Source organism: Eumetopias jubatus, unplaced genomic scaffold (genome assembly GCF_037043125.1).
Source record: "Eumetopias jubatus isolate StellerSeaLion01/CBP00866 unplaced genomic scaffold, mEumJub1_p1.0 scaffold_11, whole genome shotgun sequence".
Lineage (NCBI taxonomy): Eukaryota > Metazoa > Chordata > Mammalia > Carnivora > Otariidae > Eumetopias > Eumetopias jubatus.
Genome location: NW_028274817.1, coordinates 69,791,817 through 69,798,411, shown reverse-complemented (window position 1 = coordinate 69,798,411; position 6,595 = coordinate 69,791,817). Strand labels below are relative to the sequence as shown.

Below are 6,595 nucleotides of genomic sequence, written 5' to 3'. Positions count from 1 at the left end.
ATCTCTTAAAAGCCAAATCTCACGGACATGTTCTAGTAAGGGTCAACAACTAGTTGACCTCTGTAGCATTTGATATTATTCATTCTCCTACCTTAGAAATTTTACCTCCCTTAGTTTCTTCGGCACTACTATATTCTTGTCTCTCTGAATCTCTCTCTCAACCAGCAGTCTGTACACCATTAGTGGGATATGGCAGTGTGCAGTGGGATTCGGAGTTTTAATAAAAATTACCAAGAACCCATGCTCCCTTATGTCCATCTGTGTCATCGTGATATGTATAGTAGGTATGATATATCATTAAAAACTTACTGTGCAAAAATGTTAATGAGTAATTTGCAAATGGATTCTATACAAGAATGATGTGACATTCGTGCCAGTGAATTTAGAAGATTAAATCATGTATCTGCTTCCCCCTATACTATTATGTTTTTTTCTTTTTTCCAAGTCCCTATTTGTTCCTCAGACTAGCATATAGTTAGATGCTGATTAAGGGGTATCTTCTCAAGAAGGTAAATTTAGTCAGAGCATTCACAATACCAGCATGAAATAAAGTTCAATAGTATTGTTTGTTTTTAAAGCTTTTATTTATTTATTTGAGAGAAAGAGGGAGCACAAGCAGGGGGAGCAGCAGGCAGAGGGAGAGAAGAAGCAGGCTCTCTGCTGAGCAGGGAGACTGATGTGGGGCTTGATCCCAGGACCCTGGGATCATGACCCGAGCCGAAGGCAGACACCTAACCGACTGAGCCACACAGGTGCCCCAAATTCAGTATTGTTGTGCAATGTTTTGCATCTCCCACAATAATAATTATTCTAAGCAAAGATCATCAATGAATGTTAAAACTAGTGGGTGAAAATTTGATGAAAAACAAGATATTTTCAAAAATATCCCTCTATAAATTACTTGTCTTTTTTTTAATGAAGGTTTTATTTATTTATTTGTCAGAGAGAAAGAGAGCATGAGCAGGGGGAATGGCAGGCAGAGGGAGAAGCAGGCTACTGCTGAGCAAGGAGCACAATGCGGGACTCAAGCCCAGGACCCTGGGATCATGATCCGAGCTGAAGGCAGAAGCTTAACTGACTGAGCCACCCAGGCGTCCCTATAAATTACTTGTTTATTGCAAAGGGAAGAATAGTAACTTTACAGTGGAGAAACCTGGTAGATTTTAACCACCTGATCAAAGCTAACATCACCAGGAATGGCACAAACAGGTATCATGTGCCTCCTGATATTATACACTGAGAAGGCCACAAATTACTTCTCTGGTATTCCTGTCCAAGATGCATAACTTGACTCTCACAATGTGGAAATATCAGATAAATCCAAAATGAGGGGAATTCTACAAAATAACTAGTCTGTACTAAAAACAATACCAATGTCATGAATAACAAAGACTGAGAAACTGCTCCAGATTAAAAGAAACTCAATGTGATGGTTCCTTAAAAAGGTAAACATAAAATGACCATATGACCCAGCAATTTCCCTCCTAGGTATATATACCCAAAAGAACTGAAGACAGGTGCTCAAAGAAAACCTTTAACAGATATGTTCATAGCAGCACTATTCACAGGAGCTAAAAGGTGGAAACAGTCCAAATGTCCATCAGTGAATAAATGGGTAAACAAAATGTGGTGTGTCCAAACAATGGGTTATTATTCAACTATACAAAGAAACGAAGTACTGATACATGCTACAATGTGGACGAACCTTGAAAACATCATGCTCAGTGAAAGAAGCCAGACACAAAAGGTCACAGATTGTATGATTCCGTTTGTATGAAAGTCCAAAATAGACAAATCCACACAGACAGAAAACAGATTGGTTGTTACCAGAGGCTGGGTGTTGGGGTGCAGGAGGAGAGAGGCAGATGGGGAGACATTGCTTAATGTATATGGAATTTTATTTTGTGGCAATGAAAATGTTTTGGAATTTGATAGAGGTAGCAGTTGTATAACATTATAAATGTACTAAATTCCAATTGGTCATTCCCTTTAAAACAGTGTTATGTGAATTTTACCTGAATTTGGGGTTTTTTGTTTTTGTGGGGTTTTTTTTTGTTTTTTAAAGTTTACTTGTTTTTTTTGTTGTTGTTGTTGTTTGTTTGTTTAGTAATCTCTACACCCAGTGTGGGGCTCAAACTCATGACCCCAAGATCAAGAGTTGCATGCTTTTACGACTGAGCCAGCCAGATGCCCTGAATTTTACTTTAATTTTGAAAAAATAAGCTAAAAGAGACGTGACAACTCAATGCAACTTGTTATCCTGGATTAGATCCTGGGCTAGATTTTTTCTTTTTCTATAAAGGACCTTAGTGGGACAATGGGTAAAATTTGAATAAAGTCTGTAGGTTAGATAGTAGCATTGTGTTGATATTAATTTCCTGATTTTGATCATTGTACTAGAGTTATATAAGAGAATGTCTTTTTTTTTTTTTAGGAAAATCGCTGTGAAATATTCAGGGGTAGGGGGCATTATGTCTGCAATTTGTGTGAATTAGAAAAAATTGGAGGGAGAGAAGAGAGGAAGTAGAGGAGTGAGAAGGGGGAATGATAAAGCAAATGTGCTTAAATATTTACATCTGGGGAATCTCGGTGAAACATATAAGGTATTATTATTTTTTATTTAATTTATCTATTTGTCAGAGAGAGGGAACACAAGCAGGGGGAGCGGCAGGCAGAGGGAGAAGCAGGCTTCCCACTGAGCAGGGAGCCCGATATGGGACTTGGTCCCAGGACCCCGGGATCATGACCTGAGCTGAAGGCAGATGCTTAACCAACTGAGCCACCCAGGCGTTCCACATATAAGGTATTATATACACTATTTTTATGACTTTTCTATAAGTCTTAATTATTTCAAAATACAAAGTTTTTCATTATGTCAAAGAGATATCTGTAACCTCATGTTCATGGCAGCATTATTTACAATAGCCAAGACATGGAAACAATGGATAAAGAAAATGTGATACACATACACACACACACACACACACACACACACACACACACACACACACACGAATACTATTCAGCCATAGAAAAACACAAGGAAATCCTGCCATTTGTAACAACATGGATGGACCTTGAGGGCATTATGTTAAGTGAAGTAAGTCAGTCTGAGAAAGACAAATACTATATGATCGTACTTATATGTGCAATCTAACAAAACAAAACAAAACAAAAAATCAAACTCATAGGAAGAAAGAGCAGATCTGTGGTTACCACAGGTGGGGGAGCTGGAGGGAGGTGGTCAAAAGGTATAAATTTCCAGTTATAAGATAAATAAGTAGTAGGGATATAAGGTACAACATGATGACTACCGTTAACACTGCTGTGTGGTATATTTGAAATTAAGAGAGTAAATCCTAAGAGTTCTTGAAAATAACCCATATTTTTCTCTTCTTTTTGTATTTATAGGAGAGGATGGATGTTAACTAAAATTAGTGTGGTAATAATTTCACAATACAGGTAAAGTCAAATCATTATGCTGCACACCTTAAACTTATACAGTGCTGTATGTCAATTCTATCTCAATAAAACTAGAACAAATATAAATAAAGTTTGTTTTCTTTAAAAAATCTTACTGTGGGTGCCTGGGTGGCTCAGTTGGTTAAGAAATCTTACTGTAAGTCACCTCAGTGGGGGAGGGGCGAGCATACAGTGAGCTTCTGGAGTGTTAGTAATATTTTATTTGGGCTCTGAGTAGTGGTTATACGGGCATTCATTTTATTTTATTATTTTTATGGGCATTCATTTTATAATTATTTGTTAAACTATAAATAAACACTGTATGAATGTTCTCTATGTATATTTCACAATTTGAAAAGTAAAAGAAATGAATAAATATCCTTAACCTAAAAATGAAACGGTAACAGAATGCTGTAAACATATACTTATCTTTCAAAGAGAGGTCTCTGCTTCTTACATACCAGGTTCTTTTATTTTTCATTTGAGAGAGAGAGGGAAGAGGAAGGGAGGGAGAGCACAGAGGGAGAGGGAGAAGCAGACATCGCACTGAGCAGAGAGCCTGACTGGGGCTTGGGGCTCGATCCCAGGACCCTGAGATCAGGACCTGAGCTGAAGGCAGACGCTTAACCGACTGAGCCATCCAGGCGCCCCTATACCCAGGTTCTTTTATGATGATTGGTAGGACATAAGATACTGAGAAGCACTGCCCTGAAAGACTGGGTGGTGATGGATATTGTGCTTCCCTAGCCTTTCTCCTACTTTACTGACCAATCCTTCTTTTATCTTTCCATTTCCTCTGCCTCACCTCCCCCTTAAATGTCTGTGTTCTTCTAGGTCTTATCCTCAGTCCTCTTCTGGTCTCATTATCCAAATTCTCATCAAATGACTGTATCAATTTCCAAGGCTTCAACTAACAGCTATGAACTGACAAATTCCAACTCTCATAAATTTTAAACCCATATATCCAAGTATCTAGTATACATCTCTATTTTGATATCCCACAGGCTCTCAAATTCAATGTATACAAAAGTGATTTTTTAAAAAGATTTTATTTATTTATTTGTCAGAGAGAGAGAGAGAGAGAGAGAGGCAGGCAGAGGGAGAAGCAAGCTTCCCACGTAGCAAGGAGCCCAATGCGGGACTTGTTCCCAGGACCCTGGGATCATGACCTGAGCTGGAGGCAGATGCTTAACCGACTGAGCCACCCAGGTGTCCCTACAAAAGTGATTTTATCGTCTTCCCCATCCCCCACAAATCTCAAATCTTGTCCTCCCAAATTCCTTGTTCAGTGAATGGTTCTCAAGTCTGGAGAAGAGAATTCACCCTTTCCATGTCTTGACTTGATCCTGAATGTCTCTCAAATCTTCCTCCATCTTCTATACTTTGATAATAAAAATTTTTAAATGCTTAAAAATGTTTTTAAAATATTTTTTTTAATCTGCTCCCATCTCCCTATCATCATTACCATTGTGTAGATTTAAGCTCTGAGATTTTTTACCTGAATTATTCTAGTAGCTACTTAACTGGTCTTCATGCTTCCAGTTTTGTCTCCTCTACCAATGCAGCTTTCACATGGCCACAAGATTAAATTTTCTTTTTTTTTTTAAGATTTTATTTATTTATTTGACAGAGACACAGCAAGAGAGGGAATACAAGCAGGCAGTGGGAGAGGGAGAAGCAGGCCTCCCGCCGAGCAGGGAGCCCAATGCGGGGCTCGATCCCAGGACTCTGGGATCATGACCTGAGCCGAAGGCAGATGCCCAACAACAGAGCCACCCAGGGGCCCCAAGATTAAATTTTCTAAAGTGAAAACTTGACCATGACTACTCTGCTTAGTCCTTCAGTGGCTTCTCACAGCTTCAGAATAAAATCCAAATACCTTGGCACCTTGGCATAACACGACCTACAATACTCTTCCTATTCTAGTCCCTGACTCTCCACAGACTCATTTCTTTTTTTTTTTAAGATTTTATTTATTTATATGACAGAGAGAGACACAGAAAGAGAGGGAACACAGGCAGAGGGAGTGGGAGAGGGAGAAGCAGGCTTCCCGCCGAGCAGGGAGCCCGATGCGGGGCTCAATCCCAAGACCCTAGGATCATGACCTGAGCCAAAGGCAGACGCTTAACAGACTGAGCCACTCAGGCTCCCCTATCCTAAGTGCTTTATATGGACTTGTTCATTTAATTCTCACAACAACCTTAAATGAGGTAGGTAGTAGTATACTAATATTTATGAAGTAGGCAGAGAATGAGGAGACAGTGAAAGAGATTGAGTTCATGTTCATTAAATATAATGAATTTTGTTCTTGTGAATTTATATACCCATCAGCTTGGGAACATACTTATTCGGGTTCTTTATGCCCAGTGCTAATGCCAGGTACTTTGGGAGCTATCTGTAGTGTCAGATAACTTATGTGCTCAAGGTTACAGGAATTGAAAAAGGCATCACTGAAGAGGTGGGACGAGGGTGGGGTTTTTTTTCTTTATTTTTTTTATAAATTTACATTCAGACAGTATCCCTTCCCTCTAACTCCTCCAAAAGAGAAGAAGAATGATCATCAATGACAAAGGGCAGCTGCAAAGACAGCTTCCAAAGTCGGCTTCATGCTCAGGAAGGGATACTGTACCTCCTCCTCATGGTTCCAGGTACTCTACATGTTCAGAGAAACTTCTCTAGTAACAAACTATAGAAATGATCCCTGAAAGTATAGTCTTCTAGGGTGGGTTATTAAGCAAGAGAGGGTTTAAATACAGAAAGAGGTGATGGGAGGACCTTCTAAGAAGAGGAAACAGTATGAAGAAAGGTATGGAGACGGGAATGTGCCTGGTGTGATCCAGGAAGAGCGAGGAGGAAATTGGTGTAACAGTATTGGCAGTTACAGGTGTGAGAGTAACAGGAAATAAGGTAGTATCATGTTGGTAAAAGGAGAGCAGACAATAGAAAACTCAAAATTAAACTGAAGAGTTTTCACCTGATGTAGCTAGATAGCTGTTGAATTTCCTTAGGCAAGAGTGTGGCATGATGAAAAAAGATTTTTTCAATAGCTCTGTATGAGATATACTGGAAACAATAAAGCGAGACCAGCTAGAAATCTGTCATGGTGATCATGGTAGGAAGCAATGAGATCCTG

At 39.2% G+C, this 6,595-nt stretch overlaps 1 non-coding gene across 1 annotated transcript; it reads right to left on the bottom strand.

The window, feature by feature from the left end:
* Nucleotides 1-5,967: 5,967 nt before the first annotated feature.
* Nucleotides 5,968-6,179, bottom strand: LOC114200131 (small nucleolar RNA U3). Its single transcript, XR_003607405.1, has one exon. It is a non-coding gene; the product is annotated as a small nucleolar RNA U3 (small nucleolar RNA).
* Nucleotides 6,180-6,595: the final 416 nt, after the last annotated feature.